Here is a 24,882-nt window from a genome sequence, read left to right as displayed (position 1 = left end):
TCAAGGCCATGATGAAAAACTTTCATGTACAGGTTCATTCCAGCATAGAATTAGGCTGCTTTCCTTTTTCCGCACTGTAAGGGTTACGATTTCAGGGCCCATATGCAATTAACGTTTTCTCCGGATTTTTCTCCTAGGTGATATTTTCAAACCTGGTCAATAAATTGACTTTTAAACTAACAGAAAATTAAAATACCAAAAATTATTTTGACAGTACTTTTTACCTACTTTATGGTACTTTTTCAATTGCAGAAAAATTTTAGAAGAGAAGAGAAAAGGATCTCCTATGAAAAACACAGGAGAAAAAGTTGATTGAATAAGGACCCAGGTATAGCCAATGGTCTCGCATTCTAAGACAAAACAAAACATCACACACACCTGTAAATTTCACACAGATACACGAGTACGCTGTTATTTTCCCTAGTGACTCCTCTGTAAATCTCCAGGTGACCTCTTTGCTGCAAATCTGCCATGCAGACATGCACACGGCCCCTGGCTCTCCACCTCCGATGCCCGGCTGACTCCTCCACCTGGTCCCAGGGAATGCGGATCACCGCCGCCGCTCTTCTGCACTAGGCCACCCACGTGGCCCCCGGCTCCCGGCCGCCGCACCTCCGGACTAAGCCAGCCACTCACATGGCCCCTGGCTCTCCACCTCCGATGCCCTGCTGACTCCTCCACCTGGTCCCAGGGAATGCGGATCGCCGCCGACGCTCTTCTGCACTAGGCCACCCACGTGGCCCCTTGCTCACGGCCGCCGCACTTCCGGACTAAGCCAGCCACTCACACGGCCCCTGGCTATCCACCTCCGATGCCCTGCTGACTCCTCCACCTGGTCCCAGGGAATGCGGATCGCCGCCGCCGCTCTTCTGCACTAGGCCACCCACGTGGCTCCTGGCTATCGGCCGCCACTCCTCCGGAGCTCCGGTGGGCTGCGGGCTCGGTCCTCGCTTCGCTCGGACAACTTTTTATTCTAACTCTATGTCCACTTGGATAGTGGAGATTGCACATCAGCACACAGGCAGCTAACTGGGGTTGAAAAGGTTAATGCTGCTGATGGGTATTATGGGGTTAATGTATGCCCTGCATGACTTTGCACATGCTCAGTAGCATTTGTATGCTATTCTGTCGGGTATGCTAAAATGTTGGAACACCGGCCGCCCAGCATCAGTCGGCCGCCACCGCAGATCTCCCGCTGCTGGCTCCCATTGTCAACCAGCGGCAGTGGAGCTCCGGTCGCCCAGCCTCAGCCAGACCTTCCTGGGCAGATCTTCCGCTGTTGGCTGCCTGCGACAGCGGTGCTCCGGAGCTCCGGCCGCCACGGCAGACCTTCCGCTGCTGGCTCCCATTGCCAGCCAGCATCAGCCCTCACGGAATCCTGCCACAACCCCAGAGCTGCCCAGCCCGTCAGCTCCGGGCCGATTCGGAGGGCCCCCCGCCTGGCTGCATCTGAGCTCCTGCCGTCGCCACTTTGGGTGCATACCCCCCCCCCCCTCCCGCCTGCAGGGATCAGCCCAGCAGCACCCGCGGCCACCTCTGTCCTCCTCAGATCGCCTGGCATGTGCTGAACAGGCACCAACTGCCCAAGGTCAGCCCACGTGCAGATCAAGCTCCTCCATCCCTGCTGGCTGCTTCATCCGCGTGGTGCGCGGCCCTTCAACACAAGCTGAGCCTCTGCCCTGCTCCAGCCACGTGGTTCGCGCGGCCTTCCAGACACAAGCTTGGGCACTCAGAACACTCCGCTGAACCCCTGCCCGCTCCACCACCGGACTCTGTGTGAGTAATTTCCCTGCAATAATTATAGATTTAACTGCCGCTATGCATTGACTGTCTCATATAGACTGATATAAGCCTGTGATTTCAGCTGCTATGCAGGGATTGTTTCAGACTAACCTTTATTAGCCTGGGATTTTAGCTGCTATACTTGGACTGTTATATGGACTGCTACTAGCCTGCGCTTATTAGCCTGCCACTGCTCCCCACACGGACTGCTATATATGGACTGTCACCAACTTGCAGCTACCCCCCCCCCCATATGGACTTTTATAGATGATCCGGTACCTCATAACTGCTGTGTATGGACTGTTTCAATAAGGATTGCTACTAGCCTGTGATATTAGCTGCTATGCATAGACTGTCTTAATCAGCCTGCCACTGCTCCCAGCACGGACTGCTACATATGGACTGTCACTAGCCGGAAGCTGCCCCCACATGGTCTTTTAAAAACTGACTTTTAGGGACTTTTTCCACTAGCCTGCGATTTGCAATTTGATTCTGATCGCAAATCGCAAGGTACATTAAAACTAATGGAAACTGCAGCAGCAATTTCCATTAGTGCGATCCGATTGCGATGCGATTTTGGTCAAATCGCAATTGTCGTTCTGCCGCGTTTTGTATGCGATTGAGCTGTACTATAATGAGTATAGTAGCTCAATCGCAATCGCATGGTAGAAATTGAAACGTGATTGCAATCGCGATCGCATTTCATAGTGGAAAAGAGCCCTTAAAGGACGATCTGTTATCTTATAACTGCTGGGTATGACTTCTAGCAATTACTTGCATGATAACCTTCTGATGCGGCCTTTCTACCCTGCTCACACGTCTTACTCCTGTATGATACACCACTGTAAACTGTCATAACTCATACGACATGTACTGTAAATGATTCGTTGATGCCATTGATACTTCTGCGGTGCAGTGTCTGAACCGCTATATCCCTGATGCACTCCCTTCCATCCCAGAGTACCATCAGCTATACCAGAGCTGAGCTCCTGGTATGGGAGTCCAAGGCCCAGGTACTGCCCCTGTGGGATACAGTCCTGGCTCATCTAGATCAGTGGACCCGAAGGTCCAGATACAGGCCTAGGAGAGCAGGCGCACAAGTAAGGCTTAAAAAGAAAGGACTACGGTCACCCATCCCAGCCATCCTGCTAGCGAACGTTCGCTCCCTCCCGAACAAGCTAGACGAGCTGCTTCTATTGCTTGGCAGGAAACCCACGCTTGGTAGCAACTCCCCGGTACTCTGCTTCAACGAGACTTGGCTGAATGACAACATCCCGGATAACTCCCTCCATCTACCGGGTTTTGATCTCTTTCGGGCAGATCGCATCCAGGCACTCTCGGGGAAAAAGAAGGGCGGGGGTGTATTTTTTTTACATCAACTCCACCTGGTGCTCCAACACGACTGTCTTGCAGAAAAGCTGCTCCCCCGACATCGAACTCTTACTGATTAACTGCAGACCTCAGTACTCTCCCAGGGAATTCAGCTCCTATGTCCTGGCAGGCGTCTACATCCACCCGGATGCTGACACCAGCAATGCACTGGGCACACTCAGCGATGACATCTCAAGGTGGGAGACATCCCTCCCAGACTCTCTCTTCATCATACTGGGGGATTTCAATAGGGCAAATCTACGTCAAGAGCTGCCCCGCTACAAACAGCACATCTCCTGCCCCACCAGGAACCAGAACACCCTGGACCACTGTTACACGGTCCTCAAAGATGCGTACAAGGCCATTAGCCGAGCTGCCTTAGGCAGCTCTGATCACCACCTAAAGAAGACAACTCGCAACCACAAAGCCGCTAGTCAAGTCTGTGAAGAGGTGGACAGAGGAGGCGAAGGGGCAACTTCAGGCCTGCTTCGGCAGCACTGACTGGTCAGTCCTGGAAGCCCCCTGCCTGGAGGAATGGTCAGAGAATGTCACCTCCTACATTCGATTCTGCGAGGAGACATGCATCCCAGCGACAACCGTCAAGGTCTTCCGAACAACAAGCCCTGGTTCAATGGAAGGCTACGCAGGCTCCGAAGGGAAAAAGAAGAAGCTCACAAATCTGGAACACCGGAGAGCTTCAGGGAGGCCAGAAACACCTTGAAAAGAGAGTTGAAGGTGGCAAAGAGAGACTACTCCGACAAGCTGAGTCGCAACCTCCAGTCCAACAATGTCCGGGAGGTCTGGAAAGGCCTAAGGGCAGCCACCAAGTTCAATAGCAAAAAATGAGTAGGAAGGAATCGTAGGGAGGACGATACACACCAAAATTATACACCTCAATAAATTTATCAAAACACTTTAATGAATATCAAAAGCTTGTACAAAACGTTTAAAATTGCCCCTATCACTATACCCAGCTACCCTACAGTACCACCCGGGAGCTCCCCACATTTATCAAAACATGCATGTCATCCAACCCAAGTCATGGCCATCATGCTCAGTGTATTCTCATATGTGTCAAAAAAAATGAAAGTTCGAAATTTAGACACATTTGCTGCCGCTCAAGGAGTCAGAAATGGCTTACTGACATATAGTCCAATGTTAAAGGAGTTTGACGTGCTCCATTATAATAACTGCTGAATAAGCAAAACTTGTTCATGCATAGTCCGCAGATGTAAAAGCACAATGTCCTCACAAACTGCTAGCAATAAAGCATTAGTACATCAGTCCCAGCATGAGAGATAAGGCTTGCAGTTGATTAGTGCAGCACATATAGCACAATGAATGCTCAATTGTCCTCCCAAGTGGTTAGTGCAAAGTAGTATGTCAAGAGGCAGTAGCAGAGTTCTGTCCAAATGGGCATGCACGCCTTCAGCCACAGCTGACAACTTTAACAGAGTACCTTTGATGTGGCTCACCACGGACACCGTCCTAGGCTTGAGTAGGTTTCAAAGTCCATGCGTGTCTGCCAGCATACTGGGGCCAACTTGCTGTATGCGTCCCCTCAGGTATAACAGTGCCAGGCGTGTGGAGAGAGTCCGAGCAGTCCAGGGCAGCGGGAGAGAGCGGGGCAAACATGCGGTGACGCCACCTATAGCCCCGACATGTTTCCCGAGCTATCTGCTCGTTTCCTCAGGGGGCGTGGACACCAACTTCAAGCCCCCCTCTCAACACATACTTCCGAGCACTGCACTAGCTGAGGATCTCAACAAATTCTATTGCAGGTTCGAGGCACAACCCACTCACCCTGCGGATCAAACGACCACACCCTCACCCAAGCATCCACCCCCCTCCTCTCCTCGCTAGTAATACTCCCCCAACACAGGTAACAGTCCAGGAGACCGATGTGCTACGGCACCTCCGGAAGCTAAACACCAGGAAGGCCTCAGGCCCAGATGGCATATCCCCATCCTGTCTAAAAACTTGTGCGGGCCAGTTAGCCCCAGTCCTCACTCCCATCTTTAACAGATCCCTGGAGCTGGGCAAAGTTCCCTCCTGTTTCAAAAAAGCTGACATCATCCCGGTCCCCAAGAAGCCAGGAGTCACGGACCTAAACAACTTTAGACCCGTCGCCCTAACCCCGATCATCATGAAGACCTTCGAGAGACTAGTTCTCTCCTACCTGAAGCTCCACACTGCCACCCTATTGGATCCTCTACAATTTGCGTACAGAGCAAATCGGTCTGTGGAAGACGCCATTAATATCTGCCTTGCACATATCACTGAACACCTGGATAAACCGAAGACCTACGCAAGGATCCTCCTCCTGGACTTCAGTTCCGCGTTCAACACCATCTGCATAAATATTCTGCACGACGACCTGGAACAGCTTGGTGTTGACCCAACCCTTTGCACCTGGATCAAGGACTTCCTTACGAACAGGACACAGCTAGTGAGACTCGGAGACTGCTCCTCCAGTGTGAGAACCACAAACACAGGCGCCCCGCAAGGGTGTGTGCTGTCACCGATGCTCTTCTCACTGTATACAAACAGCTGCACCTCCTCTGCAGACACCGTCAAGGTCATCAAGTTTGCGGACGATACCACCATCGTAGGAGTCATGGGTGATAAATCGGAGCTGGAATACCACAGCGAGATCGAGCGGATTCTCAGGTGGTGCTCAGCCAACAAACTTGTACTAAACGCAGCAAAAATGGTGGAACTGATAGTGGACTTCAGAAGGAACGCCCCACCGCCCAGCCATCATAGATGGTACTGAAGTCACCAGGGTACATAGCGCACGGTTCCTAGGCACCACCATCACGGAGAACTTGAGATGGGACGAAAATACCTCTACAACCCAAAAGAAGGCCCAGCCGAGACTGTTCTTCCTGAGGCAACTGAGGAAGTTTGGAATGCCCAGGGAGCTACTGACCAGTTTTTATACGGCGACCATTGAATCTGTCCTTTGCTCCTCTATCATCGTCTGGTACTCGCAAAGGACAGGCTCAAACTCCAGAGAGTCATCAATGTGGCTGCGAATATCATTGGGTCGCCCCTGCCCCCCTTGGACCTTCTCCATTCATCCAGAATGAGGTCCAGGGCAAATAGAATTACACTCGACCCCTCCCACCCTGGCAATCACTTCTTCAGTCCCCTACGCTCGGGACGCCGCTACAGGTCCATCTACACCAAAACCACCAGGCGTAGGAACACTTTCTTCCCTCAAGCGATCACTCTCCTTAACTCAGACCCTCTACCAAATGTCATCTCCTAAGCCCCTTCATCACCTAGGGGCACTAGTGCACTAACTAGTATTCTTTGGTCATCTTTGCATAATACTGTATACACCATTGCATCATATGGTGACAACCCCTAGATGTGTCATTGCTCTGGTGCAATGTTTCTTTATAAATTGTACTATGTGCAGGGTACTTGCACTGACGTCACTTGCCAATATGTTGAAATGTTTCCTTATAAATTGTACTATGTGTAGAGCTAGTTGCACTGTTGTCACTTGCCAATATGCTGTAATGTTTTATAAATTGTACTATGTGTAGTGTTATTCGCACTGTTTGTCATTGCCAATATGCCTTGTGTCCACAAATAATTCCAGGTGCGGCGCCTGTCGCACTTGGCGAATAAAGTTATTCTGATTCTGATTCTGGACATCACAGAGAATGATTACTCAGACTACCATGTAAACCAGTGGTCCTCAAACTAAGGCCCGCGGGCCGAATGTGGCACCTGAGGCTTTTACCGCCCCCCCACAAAATGTACTATAGATGCGGTCAGCTACATCTTTAAATATTGGTGGTCTGCATATAGAATGAAGCCAGAAAGCAGTAATTCACTGGTTTCCGACCAAATTCCACATTAGGTGACACTGCTGTCCAATTGGACTGCAGGTTGTCACCTGGGTATTGCACAAGGAAAAAGCAGAACCCATCTGCAAGCCAAGACCGTGTAGACAGAAACTACACGGTCTGGGGTCCTGAGGAGCCAGAATACCAGCGAAACCGGTCGACAGAAAGCCCACTAAAGCTCACAACCTGCACTACTGGATGCTTCTCTTATGCCAGTGAATACCAGCCACACCTTTACTGTCTCTGCCTGATGGACTATTTTGAGTGGCGCATGAACTTGTGAAAAACGATTTCTCTTCAGGAGTGGTAGCTAGCACATAAGGCATTGCATCTTGCTGGAACTTTTGCTTTACAAGTGTCTGCATGGATGTTGCGATTGGACATCTACATTTGTCTGCAGCGGATATCTGGTTATAAATGGCAGCGGAATTCACACTGGTATGCATCAGAATCAGTTTGCACTTGGATCTCCACATGTATAAGCACATACCACCACAAATCTATGAGTGAACTGACATGCTTATGTCGCCTGCTTCTCAAACCAGCCATCAATGTCAAGCTATGGTGTCTATGTAAGACATACTTAGACCTGCATTAGGAGGACTTTATTATATCCAGGTTGTCAATTGAAGGCATGCTGAGTGGGCTTACAGAACGTTGATTATTTTTTAATGATGTAATTCTTGTCTATATGTAGGTGAATAGATCTACCCTATTTTAGGGTGTTTTAATGGGAATAAATAAATATTTGTTTTACTTTTCTATACACGACTCATTGAGTGCTTTGGCTTGCAGATGGGTTCTGCTTTTTCTTGTACAATACTATTTTTTGCCAGACCGCTCTGAGCCAAGGTTAACATTGATTACCAGGTGTTTTTCTAAGGAACAGTAGTGTGTTGGTTGAGACGCAACTCAGAATTGTCACCTGGGTATGCTTCACTGTCTGGCCCCCAAAGACTTCTACATCATTTCATGTATACTCCGGCCACCCAGCAGTCTGAAGTATGTTGACCCGGCCCTTGACCCAAAACGTTTGGGGACCCCTGATGTAAACATTTCAGCAGGACCAGGATATGACTTCTCACTCCTTCCCATAGAATGAATATGCAGTGTATCACAAAACTGGCCTCAGATTGGAACGGTTAAGTTCTGGCTTTTGTGAAACTACCCCACTGCTCTCTAGATACTTAGATCCCATCAAGTTTTATAATGAATTTTATACTTCTAAATGTCCTCGATTATAACCATTTAGCCCATGTTAGTTTAAAATGGCCCATAAGATAGTATATGTAAACACCTGGGTAATCGCTTTGGTAAAGAGCATGGTTTTTCTCACTCACCTCCAGTGTGATGTCTCACACGTGCCGCACAGTTGGGCCTCAGTCCCCCTCATAGCAACTGAACACATCTAGCAACGTGTCTATATAGCTTCGCCTCTATACTTCAGCGCCCCCCCAAAGGATCAGTTACTGATCCCCGCCGGGCAACACGCCTCACACATGTGTACAAGGCATAAGTTTGTAAAATGCGTATTTTACTGCATTGCATTTGCAAAAAAATTAGTGTTAACTAAAGTTTAACAATGGGCAGATACAAGTTCAAAATGGAATTTCGATATCAACCAGTACATTTTTCTACCATTGGCAACTTTACCTCCTTGGCGGTAATCCCGAGCTAGGTTCGGGGCGGAAAACCGCAGCTAAAAGCGGTAATCCCGACCTCTGCATGAGGTAGCCGCCGGAGGCTGTGTGCAGAGTATAGCACGCAGCAGGCGTATCTACATACCTTCCGGAGGATCTCAATGTCGGCCGCCATTCTTCTTCCTCTCCTCCGGGACTCTGCTTCCTCCTGGTGAGATCGCCGGCTGTCGCCATGACGACAGCCGCAATTTCACTTTAGAGTTGCAGTGCCGCCTGGAGGATGGAGGCATAACTGCAGCGCTGAAACCAGGGAGGTGAGCGATTGTTAAACTGCTGCAGATCTCCTTAGCAGCATGATTTTTTCTAAGTTTAAAAGGGTCTGAAAGGGTGCAAAAAAATTGCACCGCTTTTAGACCCTAAAATCCGGAAAGAATCCTACCGCCAAGGGGGTTAAAGGCCTACATTTTTATAAACCATGTGGTAAATTATAGCTAGCATAAGGTTTACAGAATAACTGCTTTGCTAATGAGACCATTTGCCCTAAACGTCAAGATTTTAACAACTGTGGTAGAATTTTAATCCGAACAGGATACTCCACCTTAAAGAGGAACTGTAACGACAAAACGGCCCCTGGGGGGTACTCACCTCGGGTGGGGGAAGCCTCCGGATCCTAATGAGGCTTCCCACGCCGTCCTGCGTCCCTCGGGGGTCTCGCTGTAGCCCTCCGTACAGCCGTGACGTAATATTTACCTTCCTGGCTCCTGCGCAGGCGCTCTGGCGGCTGTCGGCGCCGAAGTAGGCGGAAATACCCGATCACCGTCGGGTCTGCTCTACTGCGCAGGCGCAAGTTTCCGGCGCCTGCGCAGTAGAGCGGACCCGACGGAGATCGGGTATTTCCGTCTATTTCCGTGCCGAAAGTCGCCACAGCGCCCCCGCTGGAGCCAGCAAAGGTAAATATTGAACTGACAGTCGGCACAGTCGCCGGCTGTTCGGAGGGCTGCGGCGAGACCCCCGTGGGACAGAGGACGGCGTGGGAAGCCTCATTAGGATCCGGAGGCTTCCCCCACCCGAGGTGAGTACCCCCCAGGGGAGGTTTTTGTTGTTACAGAGTCTCTTTAAAGAGAACCCGAGGTGTGTTTAAAGAATGTTATCTGCATACAGAGGCTGGATCTGCCTATACAGCCCAGCCTCTGTTGCTATCCCAAACCCCACTAAGGTCCCCCTGCACTCTGCAATCCCCCATAAATCCCAGCCGTGCTGTGAGGCTGTGTTTACATCTGTAGTGTCAGTCTCAGCTGCTCCCCCGCCTCCTGCATAGCTCTGGTCCCTGCCCCCGTCCCTTCCCTCCAATCAGCAGGGAAGGAAGGTATGCAGGCGGGGACCGGAGTTCTGCAGGAGGCGGGGAGAGCAGCAGACTGACACTATAGAGATAAACACAGCCAGCTCTGACAAGCTGTTTGTCAGCAGCGCAGTTGTGATTTATGAGGGATTGCAGAGTGCAGGGGGACCTTAGGGGGGTTTGGGATAGCAACAGAGGCTGGGCTGTATAGGCAGATCCAGCCTCTGTATGCAGATAATATTCTTCAAACCCACCTCGGGTTCTCTTTAAGGAATATCTATTTACCGGTAATATAGTAAAGACAATACATTCCAAGAGGTTTTGGCCCATACTAATTTCTTGAAAGCAGTATTTTGTCTCCATAGAGCATATTACATTTATCACATGTTGATATGGTAGGTCTTCAAGAAAATAAGGTGCCCTACTTCCGGGAAAGTTAACCTGGTACATCAAAGTGTTTTCCTGGTGTTGGGACATATACAACCCTTTCTACTACCTAATTATGAGACAGTAAACACTGGTGACTTAATACATCAAAAATAATCATGTCCGGACAAAAGTAGGATCTGCCAAGTGAAATATTTTTAACTACTTAAGCCCATCTGGACGAACATTCTCGTCCAGATGGGCTGCGCGCACTCCCGCGGGCCGCGCGCTCTCCCGCCTCCGACCGTAAGCCCAGCAATTAATGAATGGGATTATAGATCCCATTCATTGATCAAAGCCACCCCGCAGAAAAGCCGACAGCCTCTTATCAGAGGCTGCGGTTTTTCTATGTTACAAAGTTACCTTACGATCACGCTTCCAGGACTTCGACTGTGGCCATCTCGTGGCCAAATAGTAAAAACTACACCCACATCTATTTTTTATTAAACATATACATTATTTTACATTTACAATTAGCTGTTTACCTCCCACACCACAAATTACCCATATAACATTTTTAAAGGGGCACTTCAGCGAAAAACTGTAAATTTTAAAATATCTGCAAACATATACAAATAAGAAGTACGTTTCTTCCAGAGTAAAATGAGCCATAAAATAATTTTCTCTTATAATGCCGTCACTTACAGTAGGCAGTAGACATCTGACAGAAGTGACAGGTTTTGAACTAGTCCATCCCTTCATAGGGGATTCTCAGCAAGGCTTTTATTAGTTATAAAGATATTCCCTAAAAACGATTTAAACAATGATGCTGGCCAGCTTCCCTGCTCACTACACAGTTTTTTGGCAGTTGGACAGAGCAACTGCCATTCACTAAGTGCTTTTGAAAATAAATATATGCCTCAGCCAAAGATCGCGCGCATACAAAGTGTGTAATACACTTTGTAAAGTATACAAAGTGTATTATACAGGCTGCCTCCTCCCCTGGTGGTTCCAGTGATGAAGGGACCACCAGGGGATGAGGCAGCCCTTGTAGTAAACACCAAAACACACTGATCCTGCCCCCTGATCGCCCACAGCACCTCTCAGAACCCTTTTGATCACCCCCTCAGACCACTGTTTGCACCCAATCACCCCCCTAATCACCCATCAAATCACCCCGTCACTATTGGTCAACGCTATATTTTAGATTAGGTCCTAAACTGCCCCCTGGGGGCTCCTGATCACCCCCCACACCCTCAGATCCTCCCCAGACCCCCCCCCCCCCCCCGTGTAGTGTATACATCTATTCTCCCCTGTAACCACCCACTGATGACCTGTCAATCACCCATCAATCACCCCCTGTCACTGCCACCCATCAGATCAGACCCTAACCTGCCCCTTGCGGGCACCTGATCACCCACCCACACCCTCAAATCTCCCACAGACCCGCCCTCAGATCGCCTCCCAAGTGCATTGTTTACATCTGTTCTCCCCTCTAATCACCCACTGATCACCCATCAATCACCCCGTCACCACTTGTAACTGTTACCCATCAGATCAGACCCTAATCTACCCCTTGCGGGCACCCAATTACCCGCCCACACCCTCAGACCCCCCCCCCCCGATCAACTTGCTAGTGCATTGCTTGCATCTATTCTCCCCTCTAATCACACCCTGATCACCTATCAATCACCCTGTCACCCCCTGTCACTGCTACCCATCAGATCAGACCCTAATCTTCCCCTTGTGGGCACCCAAACACCCGCCCTCACCCTCAGATTGCCCTCAGACCCCCCCCCCCGATCACCTCGCCACTGCATTTGCTTGCATCTGTTCTCCCCTCTAATCACCCACTGATCACCCATCAATCACCCTGTCACCACCTGTCACCCCCTAGCATACCTATACATCAGATCAGGCCCTAATTTGCCCCGTGTGGGCTCCTGATCACTCAGCCAGACCCTCAGATCCCCTTCCGATCACCTCCCCAGGGCATTGATTGCATCTATTCTCCCCTCTAATCACCCTGAGACACCCATCAATCAACTCCTGTCACCACCTATCACTCCTATCCACCAGATCAGGCCCTAATCTGCACCCTGCGGGCTTCTGATTACCCGGACAAACCCTCACCCACCCCACCGCAGTGACAGAATTTTTTTTTTCTGATCACTGCTGGTCTCTACGACTTAATTGTGGCTGAGACCAACCGTTATGCCACACAATACGCAACTGCCAATCAAAGAAGCTACCATGCCCAGCCTTTTCGGTGGAAACAACTCAGAGTTTCCGAACGTAACATTTTTTGGGGCTTTCTCCTTAACATGGGTCCAGTCAAAAAGAATGTATTGTGGTCTTATTATAGTCTACACACCAAATACATCACATGCCCATGTTCTCTGCTGCCATGTCCAGGACACGATTTGAGAACATCCTGCACTTCAGTGCCAATACAACCTGTCATCTAAGAGGCCACACTGCTTACGACCGGTTCCACAAAATTCGGCCCCTCATAGACCGACCACCTGTCATCAAAATTTGCAGATGCTTATACCCCTGAACAGTCATTTTTAGGCATTTGGTTTCCAGACTACTCCTCACGGTTTTGGGCCCCTAAAATGCCAGGGCAGTATAGGAACCCCACAAGTGGCCCCATTTTAGAAAGAAGACACCCCAAGGTATTCCGTTAGGTGTATGATGAGTTCATAGAAGATTTTATTTTTTGTCACAAGTTAGTGGAAAATGAAACTTTGGGGGAAAAAAAAAAACAAAAAACACTAAAAATCAATTTCCGCTAACTTGTGACCAAAAAAAAAATAAAAAAAATAAATCTATGAACTCACCATACTCCTAATGGAATACCTTGGGGGTGTTGTCCTAAAATGGGGTCACTTGTGGGGTTCCTATACTGCCCTGGCATTTTAGGGGCCCTAAACCGTTAGGAGTAGTCTGGAAACCAAATGCCTCAAAATGACCTGTGAAATCCTGAAGGTACTCATAGGACGTTGGGCCCCTTAGCGCACATAGGCTGCAAAAAAGTGTCACATGTGGTATCGCCGTACTCAGGAGAAGTAGTATAATGTGTTTTGGGGTGTATTTTTACACATACCCATGCTGGGTGGGAGAAATCTCTCTGTAAAATGGACAATTGTGTGTAAAAAAAAATAAAGAAATAAAAAAAAAAAAATTCTCATTTAGATATTTCTCCCACCTAGCATGGGCATGTGTAAAAATACACCCCAAAACACATTATACTATTTCTCCTGAGTACGGCAATACCATATGTGACACTTTTTTGCAGCCTAGGTGCGCGAAGGGGCCCAAAGTCCTATGAGCACCTTTAGGCTTTACAGCGGTGCTTACAATTTAGCACCCCCCAAAATGCCAGGACAGTAAACACCCCACAAATGACTCCATTTTGAAAAGTAGACACCCCAAAGTTTTCAGAGAGGGGCATGGTGAGTCTGTGCCAGATTTCATTTTGTCACAAGTTAGCAAAAATGGAAACTTTTTTCTTTTTTTTTTGTCACAAAGTGTCATTTTCCGCTAACTTCTGACAAAAAAAAAAAAATCTATGAACTCATCATGCATACTTGGGATGTCTTCTTTCCAAAATGGGGTCATTTGGGAGATATTTATACTATCCTGGAATTCTAGCACCTCATGAAACATGACAGGTGCTCAGAAAAGTCAGCGATGCTTCAAACTGGGGAAATTCACTTTTTGCACCATAGTTTGTAAACGCTATAACTTTTACCCAAACAAAAAAAAAACAAAAAGAAAAATCCAATAAGTGTCTATTTATTGATCAAAGACATGTAGCACATTAAATTTAGACAAAATTTTATATAGAAATTTTACTTTATTTGAAAAATGTCAGCACAGAAAGTTAAAAAAAAAATAAATCATTTTTTTGACAAAATTAATTTCTTTTTTGATGAATATAATAAAAACTAAAAATCATAGCAGCAATCAAATAGCACCAAAAGAAAGCTGTATTAGTGACAAGAAAAGGAGGTAAACTTCATTTAGGTGGTAGGTTGTATGACCAAGCTGCAGTGGTCTGAATGGAAAAAAAAAAAAAAAAAAGTGTCTGGTTCTTCAAGCTAATGGGAATCCATGCTTCAGTGAAAAAAAAAAAAAAAGTCAGATACTCACGTAAGGAGAGGGAAGGCTCGGGTCCTTATGAGCCTTCCCTCTCCTCTTCGGGCGCCCTCCTTGTTGCGCTGGCTCCCCCATTCCAGTCCAGCGCCGCGGGGACTTCGGAAGTCTTCGGGAGCAGAGTCCTCCCGAAGACAGGCGGCTCCATACTGCGCACGTGCGAGTGCGTCAGAGGGCGCTCGCGCAGTGTAGAGCGGCCCGTTTTCGGGTGTATTCTGGCGCCCGAAGCATTTCCGAAGCCTCCCTTCGGCGGGGAACAGCGGTATTTGACCGAAACAAACGGTCGAAAACCGCTACCGGGGAGCCAGCGGAACAGCGGGGACTGGGAGAGGAGAGGGAAAGCTCTATGGGACCCAGAGCCTCCCTCTGCTTAGGTGAGTATCTGACTTTATTACAGAATGGGTTCCCATTCACTTTAAGGGGTTTTAAGACTGCATAAGTGGTTAATAATAAAAAAATTACAATAAAAAAACAAACAAACAAAAAAACAACAACAACAACAACAACAGTTACCTAAGGGTCTGCACTTTTTAAATATGCATGTCAAAGGAGTATATTAATATATTTTTTAAAATTATGGGCTTGTAAATAGTGATGGACGCAAACTGAAAAAAATACACCTTTATTTCCTAATATCGGCGCCATACATTGTGATAGGGACATAATTTAAATGGTGTAATAAGCGGGACAAATGGGCAAATAAAAATTATGGGTTTTAAGAAATTATTTTTTTCCATTGCTTTCTTAACCACTTTGTCCTTTGATACAGTATATCTACGTCAGCTGTGGCTCTCTCCAAGCCACAGCCACGTAGATATACTGACCTGCTTGCAGCCCTGTTGTGCAGGAACAGGTGCGCTTCAGAGCGCACCTCCCGGCACTAACAGCTGCAATACTAATTGGTGAAAGGGAAAATGTTCCCTTGTAGCCAATTAGTAACCCCCCCGCGGATTAACTATCACCGCTGTAGCAAACAGCGGTGATCCTTCATCTCTCCCCTCGGTGGCCAGATCTGTTTAAAAAAAAAAAAAAAAAGGGATTAGAAAGCAGCCTGTCTCATCTTTTCCTGTTCCAGCGATCAGCCTGCAGCCCGAGCCTCCGATCCCCGCTCTACACGCAGCCCTGTGATGCTGAATAGCCGGGTCCCGGCTTGATGAAGTCATCAAGCTGGGACCCGGTAACCGGCATCACAGGGCATCATGCCGAGCGGGGATCGGAGGCTCCGGCTGCAGGCTGATCGCTGGAAAAAGAAAAGGTGAGGCAGGCTGCTTTCTAATCTTTTTTTTTTTTTTTTTTTTTTTTTAACAGATCTGGCCACCGAGGGGGCTGCCTGGGTGGGGAGTGGGACATCTGGCTGGCCCTTATGGGGGTGTGTGAACCCCTGGTGGGGGGTAAAATGTGCAGCGGGGGGGAAGGGGGGGGCGGATAAAGTAAGAGGGGATACCATTTTATTTTATGTGTATAATTTTATACTGGGGGCAGATCTGGCTATAATGGTGGGGGGCCATAATCCAGGGTGCACCCGCTAATCCTAAAAGCGCATCTGGCTAGAATGGAGGATCGCTATTCCTGGGGACACATTTAGTTATAATGAGGGGCAGTAATCCTGGGGATACATCTGTCTATCTATACTGGGAGGTGCTAAACAGAGGACACATCGGGCTATACTGGGGGTGACTGATATTGGGGACACATCTGGCTATAGGGGGGGGGGGGGGGGGGGGTCTGATACTCGGGACACATTTTGCTATCTATACTGGGGGACATAATACTGGTGACATGTTTTTATCTTCTGTGGCACTTTTTATTTTTAAACTGGCGAAAATAGCCAATCTCTGTCGGGTCCGCTCTACTGCGCAGGCGCAGGAGACTTGTTCCTGTGCAATAGAGCGGACCGGTGGAGATCGGCTATTTTCGCCTATCTCCGTGTAGAAAACCGGTACTGCGCCTGCGCTGGAGCCTGGGAGGTAAATATTTACATCCACGCCATTCCAGGAGGATTTTCTCCGCCGCCGTGGGACACAGGAGGATGGGGGAAGCCTCGATAGGATCCGGAGGCTTTCTCCTACAGAGGTGAGTACCCCCCCAGGGGATGTTTTTGGTTACAGTTCCTCTTAAAATGGATTTAGAATAAATTAATACTAATGCAAAATGTATCACCCAAAGTTAGCCTTAAGGTGCCCATACACTCGGCAGATTGGCAGCAGATAGATAAGAAATGCATCTGATGATCTATCTGATGCGTTTTTAGAACATTTTTTACCAGGATAGAATTCCAAAAGATTTCAGTTTGAAATCTATTGAAATTCGATCTGATGGCATTTTTTTGCCATCAGATTTCCATTAAGGCCAATGCAAACTGATAAGCAATCTCATCAGATCGACCTAAATTTTCCACCCTGCAAGTTCGATGGAAATCCATCGAAATCGATCGAAATCGGCCGTCGATCGGTCGATTGGCCAACCGATTTGCAATCGATTGATCGATCGATCGATCGGCCAGAAAATCGGCTGAGTGTATGGGCTGCTTTATTGGTGGCGGAAAAAACAAGATATAGATCAATTGGGAGGTGAGAAATGCTCAGATGCAAAAAAAATAAACAACCCTGTGGGCTTGAAGGATACCCAAAGTGACATGTGACATGATGAGAAAGACGTGTATGTACAGTGCCTAGCACACAAATAACTATGCGGTGTTCCTTTTTTCTTTCTCTGTCTGAAAGAGTTAAATATCAGGTAATATCAGGTATGTAAGTGGACTCAGTCCTGACTCAGACAGGAAGTGACTACAGTGTGACCCTCACTGATAAGAAATTCCAACTATAAAACACTTTCCTAGCAGAAAATGGCTTCTGAGAGCAAGAAAGAGATAACAAGGGGAATTTCTTACCAGTGAAGGTCACACTGTAGTTACTTCCTGTCTGAGTAAGGACTGAGTCAGACACTTACATACCTGATATTTAACTCTTTCAGGCAAAGAAAAAAAAAGAAAAAAAACACAGCCTAGTTATGTGTGTGCTAGGCACTGTACATACACGTCTATCTCATCACGTCACACGTCACTTCGGGTATTCTTTAAGTGGTTAAACTTAAAGTTCCCAGTTCTGTGCAGGGCTATGGAGTCAGTACAAAAATCATCCGACTCCTCAGTTTCTGATTCCACCGACTGAGACTACTCGACTCTGATAATTTGTATATAACAATCTTGTTGATCAAAAGTATGTAACATAAAAAGAATTTCATTGCTGCAAAAGCTTAAGAATTTTCAAGCTATATTAAGATGGAATCTGCTTTTGGGAACAAAAAGCTCCTGGCAAGGAAGCTGACACTCTACTCATTTCAGTCAACTGACCTGTCATTGCCAACGTGAATGCTCCCCACTAGTGATCTGTATAAAATTCACTGGAGCCCAATATCAGACGGGTTTCATTGTGTAGCCCTGCCACCAAGCAGAAAAAGGCCTCTGCCTTTTCTATATCTGATAGAGAAAAGGCCAGGCCATTTTCTGCCAGGAAGCAGAGCTATACCCCAGAACCCAGCTGATACGGCTTTCAGTGAATCTTATTAAACAGACGGTGTGTTGGGACCTTCTTACTTTTAAGCATTAGAGTGCCTCCGAGCTACAGAGCAAGGTGTCACTGAAGAGGTCCAAGCTAGAGACAAAACAAACTTATCTCACAATACACATACAACCAGAATTAATTATACACTCACCTTTATAGGAGTCCAAGAGAGTTTTCTGAGACAAATCCCAAATCTTGACACTGGAATGCAAACATTATTTTGAGTATAAAACACAGAATGTCTTTTTTTTTTTTTTTATGTTAGCTTCACATTAATATATAAATTACCAGCATTTGCACACCATTCCAGCTGTCAGGTGCGCAGTGGCAGCAATGCGAGCACAGCTGTTAAATGGTGGTGTTCACACCAAACCTGGAATTGGAGGTTTGAGCCACACCATTTGTAGCAATTGTTTCGCAGGCGTTCTTGTAATCTCTCTTTGGAAACTGACCGTGCTTAACCGATGCCCCACTACTATTAACCTTAAAGTGAATGGGAACCGCATTTAACAAAATTTGACAGATACTTACCCAAGGAGAGGGAAGGCTCTGGGTTGTATAGAGCCTTCCCGCTCCTCTCCTGGTCCCCTCGTTCCGGTGCTGGCTCGCCCGGTAACAGTATTTGATTAAATTAGTCAAATACTGCTTTACCCGGCCGAAGGAGGCTTCAGAAGTCTTCAGGGAGCGAGAGTGCTCCTGAAGAAGGGCGGCCCTGTACTGCGCCTGCGCAAGCACGCTCTCTTGCACGCTCACACCTGTGCAGTATGGAGCTGCACGTCTTTGGGAGGACACGGCTCCCGAAGACTTCCAAATACTCTTTCGGTGGGTGATTGAAACGGGGGGGGGGGAGCCAGCACAGGATAGAGAGCACCAAGAGAGGAGACGGAAGGCTCTATACGACCCAGAGCCTCCCCTCTCCTTAGGTCAGTATTTGCGGTTTTTTTTTATTTATTATTTTTAAATGCGGTTCCTATTCACTTTAAAGGACAACTGTAGTGAGAAGAATAATATGGAGGCTGCCATATTTATTTCCTTTTTAAAAAGGGACCCCGAACAGTAATTAGAATCAAAATTTTCACTTACCTGGGGCTACCTCCAACCCACAAGGTCCCCCCGCTGTGCTCCTGGCTCTTCTGCGCGTCCCACAGGCAGCTCCGTTGCCGGCGACACCTGGGCCGACACTTCCAGATTTTGAATCCTTGGCACCCGCTTCGCGACTTCGCTCCAGCCGCTCGGCGTCATCACTGCGGCCGGCTTGACAGTACTGCGCATGCACGGTTTTCTACCTTTGAACCGCAAATGCGCAGTACTGTCACGCCAGGCACCGTAATGACAATGAGCAGCGACAAGATGACGCGAAGCAGGCACCAGGGATTCAAAATCAGGAAGTGTCGGCCCGGGTGTCGCCGGCAACGGAGCCGCCAGCAGGACCCGCAGAAGAGCCAGGAGCACAGAGGGGGACCTTGCGGCCTACGGTGGGCTGGAGGTAGCCCCAGGTAAGTGAAAGTTTTGATTCTAATTACTGCTCGGGGTCCCTTCAAACAATACCGGTTGCCTGGCAGCCCTGCTGGTTATTTGGCTGAAGTAGTATCTCAATAACACCAGAAACAAGCATGCAGCTAATCTTGTCAGATCTGACAATTTCAGAAACTCCTGATCTGCTGCATGCTTGTTCATGGTCTATGGCTATAAGTAATAGAGGCAGTGGATCAGCAGGATAGCCAGGCAACTGGTATTGCTTATAAAGGAAAAAAAATATGGCAGCCTCCACATACTTCTTGCTACAGTTGTCCTTTAAAATTGTACCAGAGACCAAAAAACAAACAAAACAAAAAAATGATACATACCTGGGGCTTCCTCCAGCCCCATGGGCACAGATCGCTCCCACACCTGCATGCAGCTCCGCTATCGGTTCCATTAGTTCTGCCAGTCGCGGCCAGTCTGCGTAAGAGGAAGTGCGTTCTCTACGTAGCTCTCAGGCAACCAGAGATACGTAGAGGTTGCACCGCTCTTGCGCAGACTGGCCACGACTGGCAGAACTAACGGGACTGATACCGGAGCTGCAGGCAGCAGAGGATGGCGGCGTGGGAGCGATCCACACGCATGGGGCTGGAGGAAGCCCCAGGTATGTATAAAAAAACTTTTAATTTTTTTAATTGGTCTCTGGTTTCCTTCAAAATGCAATTACAAAAAAAAGTAATATTGGATACACCTTCATGCAATACCATTAGTAAGCAATAAATTACAGATCATTTATAATTATTACAAAACTGGTAATATGAATGCTTTGGGTGGACATAAACATGCATTGCTTACACATGTATTGCTGATCCCTGCAAAGCTTGTGGGAGATCGTTCAAGACTGCCAAGACACACATTTTAGTGGCCATTTGCACTGGCTCACCTTCCTAGCAATTCCAGCGGTAATCAGCAGACATCCCCTAGTGAAGGTTTCTGTTGATCGCGTCACTATCGCGTCTATATACAGTAGCTTGCAAAAGTATTCGGCCCCCTTGAAGTTTTCCACATTTTGTCGCATTACTGCCCAAATATGAATGAATTTTATTGGAATTCCACGTGAAAGACCAATACAAAGTGGTGTACACGTGAGAAGTGGAACGAAAATCATACATTATTCCAAACAATTTTTACAAATCAATAACTGCAAAGTGGGGTGTGCGTAAATATTCAGCCCCCTTTGGTCTGAGTGCAGTCAGTTGCCCATAGACATTGCCTGATGAGTGCTAATGACTAAATAGAGTGCACTTGTGAGTAATCTAATGTCAATACAAATACAGCTGCTCTAAGACGGCCTCAGATGTTGTCTAAGAGAATATTGGGAGCAACAACATCATGAAGTCCAAAGAACACACCAGACAGGTCAGGAATAAAGTTATTGAAAAACGTAAAGCAGGCTTAGGCTACAAAAAGATTTCCAAAGCCTTGAACATCCCACGGAGCACTGTTCAAGCGATCATTCAGAAATGGGAGTATGGCACAACTGTAAACCTACCAAGACAAGGCCATCCACCTAAACTCACAGGTCAAACAAGGAGAGCGCTGATCAGAAATGCAGTCAAGAGGCCCGTGGTGACTCTGGACGAGCTGCAGAGATCTTCAGCTCAGGTGGGGGAACCTGTCCATAGGACAACTATTAGTCGTGCACTGCACAAAGTTGGCTCTTATGGAAGAGTAACAAGAAGAAAGCCATTGTTAACAGAAAAGCATAAGAAGTCCCGTTTGCAGTTAGCCACAAGCCATGTGGGGGACACAGCAAACATATGGAAGAAGATGCTCTGGTCGGATGAGACCAAAATAGAACTTTTTGGCCAAAATGCAAAACGCTATTGTTATAGATTAAGTAGGCCTCGGTTATCTGGACTGAGTTTTAGGTAAAAGGCTTGTTCGCAGAGTATACCTTTAAATAGAGTTTTTCGTGATGCAAGCAGAAGCATCTCAGTGTCTGCTTGAAGCAGATGATACAAGCAGATACTGCGAAGATACTCCTAGTCCAAGGTCTTAGGCCTACACTGCCCCAGACAAATGGACTACGGGATCAATCAACATAGGCCATATTTATAAAACATAACATTCCTGCAACTGGAGCAAGGGGGCTGATAAAACATTAAGTGAGTAGGTGTGTATCATGACATCACAAGGGATCTGAACCAATCATAGATGGTTCAGATGATGACACAGTTAACTCTTTCCTGGTCAGTATTAAAGGTCATGAGTTGCCAACGGAGGGCTCTCTTACTTTCATGCTCTCCATCTACTGACTTCTACTGACTGGAACTATAATTATTTCCTTTCTTTATGTAATCTGGTATAATGTATGCTGTACATAGTTAGTCTAGATGTAACGTAGTATAGACAGGAGATCACCTGATTACCTTCACTAGGAAGGTAATCAAGAAGCTGCAACGCAACGGAATTACTAAAGAAGAATCTGCTTTGCTAAGATATGACAAACTGTATCTGTATATCTGTGTACTGAATAAACTCCTTGTACTTGGAAGACGTCTGAGAACGGTCTATCTCCTATAATGCTTGCTGTGTTGAGAGTCAAGTTATCTCACAGTGGTGCCGAAGCAAAGAGGTGATTTATTACAGTTGGTGCCGTTAAACCCAGCTCGGAAGGGCCGGGCCATAGATGGTTTTCAGTCTATCAAGGACTATCGAGACTTTCACAGCACAACAAGCGATGAAGACAGACGCGGATGGGCTTATCGAGCAGATAAGTGGTGTGCGTGAGCCAGCACATGGTCGGCAGTTCGAGATTAAATCAGCGGCGAAACTCTTGGACTTTAAAGTTAAGCTGCGGTGCGCACGCAGTTAAAAGCCTTAACAGATCGCTGGTTGCTGGAGCACTCCAAGGCCGGCCGGGCAACTGCCGCGGGGGAGGCCGATCTACTGAGCGGAAGGGGGCTCGCTCAGGAGCTCCAGGAGCGTCCATAGAGGTTCGTGGGAAAGGTTGCTACGGCTGATCGAACTGATCAGACGAGGGGAATGTCCACTGACCAGATGAGTGGAATGTCTACTGACCAGGCAAGTACGATGTTTTGTTTATTTGGTGTTATGTGTTTTTTGTGGGCTGCGGACTCCAGTGTGAGTTCAGCGCAGTGAGTTTACAGTTTGTCTGTATATTGTGTTTATTGTTTATTATGTTCTGGCTGCAAATTTCTCTCCCCCTCCCGTGAATTCTGGAGGGGAGGGGAATCCAGTGTGGCGGACATGACACAGGTAGTTTTTTCGCTTGACAGCGGTAGACTGTATTCTTTTTATCTCTGTCTTTCTTTCGGGATTTCTCGGAGGCGGTGGTTTGGTTTTGTCTTCTCTCGTTTAACAGCGATAGTCTGGGAGGTATGCCAGATGTGTGTGCAGTGTCCACCGCAGCAGAGATAAGTCGGCAGGTGGACAGGAGGGAGTGTAGCGCGGTAGTTGTTTAGAGAGCAGCCGGAGAGAGGACTGGGTAGAGAGAGTGCCTAGAGAAAAGCAAGTTGGTTCCAGTTAGTGCTGTATGTTAAATGTTTTTTTTTATAATCTGTATAAGTTTAAGATGTTTTCACGGATCATGGAGCGTGTTGGGCCAGCTGCGGCTGATGGATGTTCGTCTCAGAATTAGTTTTGTAACTGGGATGGTAATGGTTAAGGTGTTGCTTAGAGTTATACAGCAATGGTTTTTGTGTGAGAAGAGGACACAGCACGCTCTAGTAGTTCTGAGTTATGTCTGAGATAAGCGGATGGCTGTTTTTGTGGAGAGATTCGCACGTCACTGGGTGATTATAATGTATGAAGCAGTTAGGATTACAGCTGGGACGGGGTCTTTCTAAGTTTTCCACGCAGGTATCCAAGAGTGTATGTAGCGGAATGCTGATTTTCTGCAATGTGTAATTATGCTATGTTTAACTAGGCATAAAATGTTTGTTCTGTTTGATTTTTTTTTTCCTAATGTGTATAGGATTAAGAGGTTGCTATGGGAGATTGCATAGCAGCCATCTTAGCTGGCATTCCAGCACTCAAAATAGCGGCATTAAGGAGGGCCCGCCCCCACGAGTCATGGCCCCCACACGTCATGGCAGGGGGGGAGGAGGGGCTGGGGGATCCACGTCACGTCAGGCTGTGCTCACGGCAACGGGCAGAGCAGCTGAGAGGAAGGGATGGTAGAGATAATGAGACACTCTACTGAGCATCTCGGATCCCGCAGTATTTCCCCAGTGTCTGGGTCCAGGGAAAGGAATGCCAGAATATGTGCACCAAGCAGTTGCTGTGAGACTAGCATGGTCACTGATAGGAGTGTTTTCCAGGAAGGTGCATTGAAAAACAGAGCAGTCAGATATTTCCCCGGAAGTGATTTGCAAGAGCAGATCAGGGAAGTATCTGTACTGGTTTACTTATGGGATTATTCCTTCATGTGAGGCACCTTAACGGGTGGTGCAGTACGAGTTCCCAAGAGAGTAAAAGGGGGGACAGTGCATCAGGGGGTGCCGGAGTTGGAAAAAAAAAGGGAGTTGACCAATCCAGGTATCCGTCGCCGCGGCTGCAGAGTGGTAACGTTTTTTCCTTTTTTTGTCGTGGACAGGGCCAGAGCTTGACCAAGAGATCGATGCTGGGCTGGGGATGTTTGTGCGTTTTTTCGTCCACTGATTGGTCAAATACATTTTTTTCCAGCTTGGTCAAATACATTTTTTTCCAGCTCCTACCAAGTGTAGCACATAGAACAGAACTGACAGCAGTTCTTGGGGCGATTATAAAGATGAAGAAATTGCCTTTTACAGAGCGACAGTGTATCAGTACAATGTTTGCCATGTGACTACCTACCAAGTGGGCATTCAGGGATCCGCATACAGGCATATAAAGCTGGAATGCTTAGCCCTGCGCCCTGGGTAGTAAAAGTGCAAAGCACACCTTCCTATGGGGAGGCAGCCGTTTCTTGTAGTCTGGGGGTAGTAGCATTGGCAAACATTGGTCAGAGGGTACAGCAAACAGGATTTCTAGCTGAGCTGGTAGGGCTCAATGGAGTTCTAGGTAAGTAAATGCGAAAAGGAGTAAGAGCATTGCAGGCTCACCTGCAAAGCAGCAACAGGTGTGTGGCATCCGTACTCTGTGCATACGACGGCCGCGTATGTACAGAAGGGGGGATGTGGGGAGAGATTGCAATGAGGTGAGAGCTTCCAAAGGTGAAGTCCGCGGGAGAATATTTTAAACCGGTAAGTACTTAGGATAGTACTGAGGTAGGGGAGAGGAGTTTTGCTCCAGTCTACCAAAAAGAGCAAACAGAGTTCATGAGAACCATA

General features: G+C 47.5%; 1 protein-coding gene across 1 annotated transcript in view; it reads right to left on the bottom strand.

Moving 5' to 3' along the window:
- The window catches only part of WDR77 (WD repeat domain 77), a 348,371-nt gene that overhangs the window by 220,749 nt on the left and 102,740 nt on the right, over positions 1–24,882 (bottom strand). The window lies entirely within an intron of this gene.

This window comes from Hyperolius riggenbachi, chromosome 2, assembly GCF_040937935.1.
Source record: "Hyperolius riggenbachi isolate aHypRig1 chromosome 2, aHypRig1.pri, whole genome shotgun sequence".
NCBI classification, from domain to species: Eukaryota; Metazoa; Chordata; class Amphibia; order Anura; family Hyperoliidae; genus Hyperolius; species Hyperolius riggenbachi.
The sequence above is the reverse complement of the archived record's forward strand: the minus strand, read 5'-3'. Positions and strand labels throughout refer to the sequence as shown.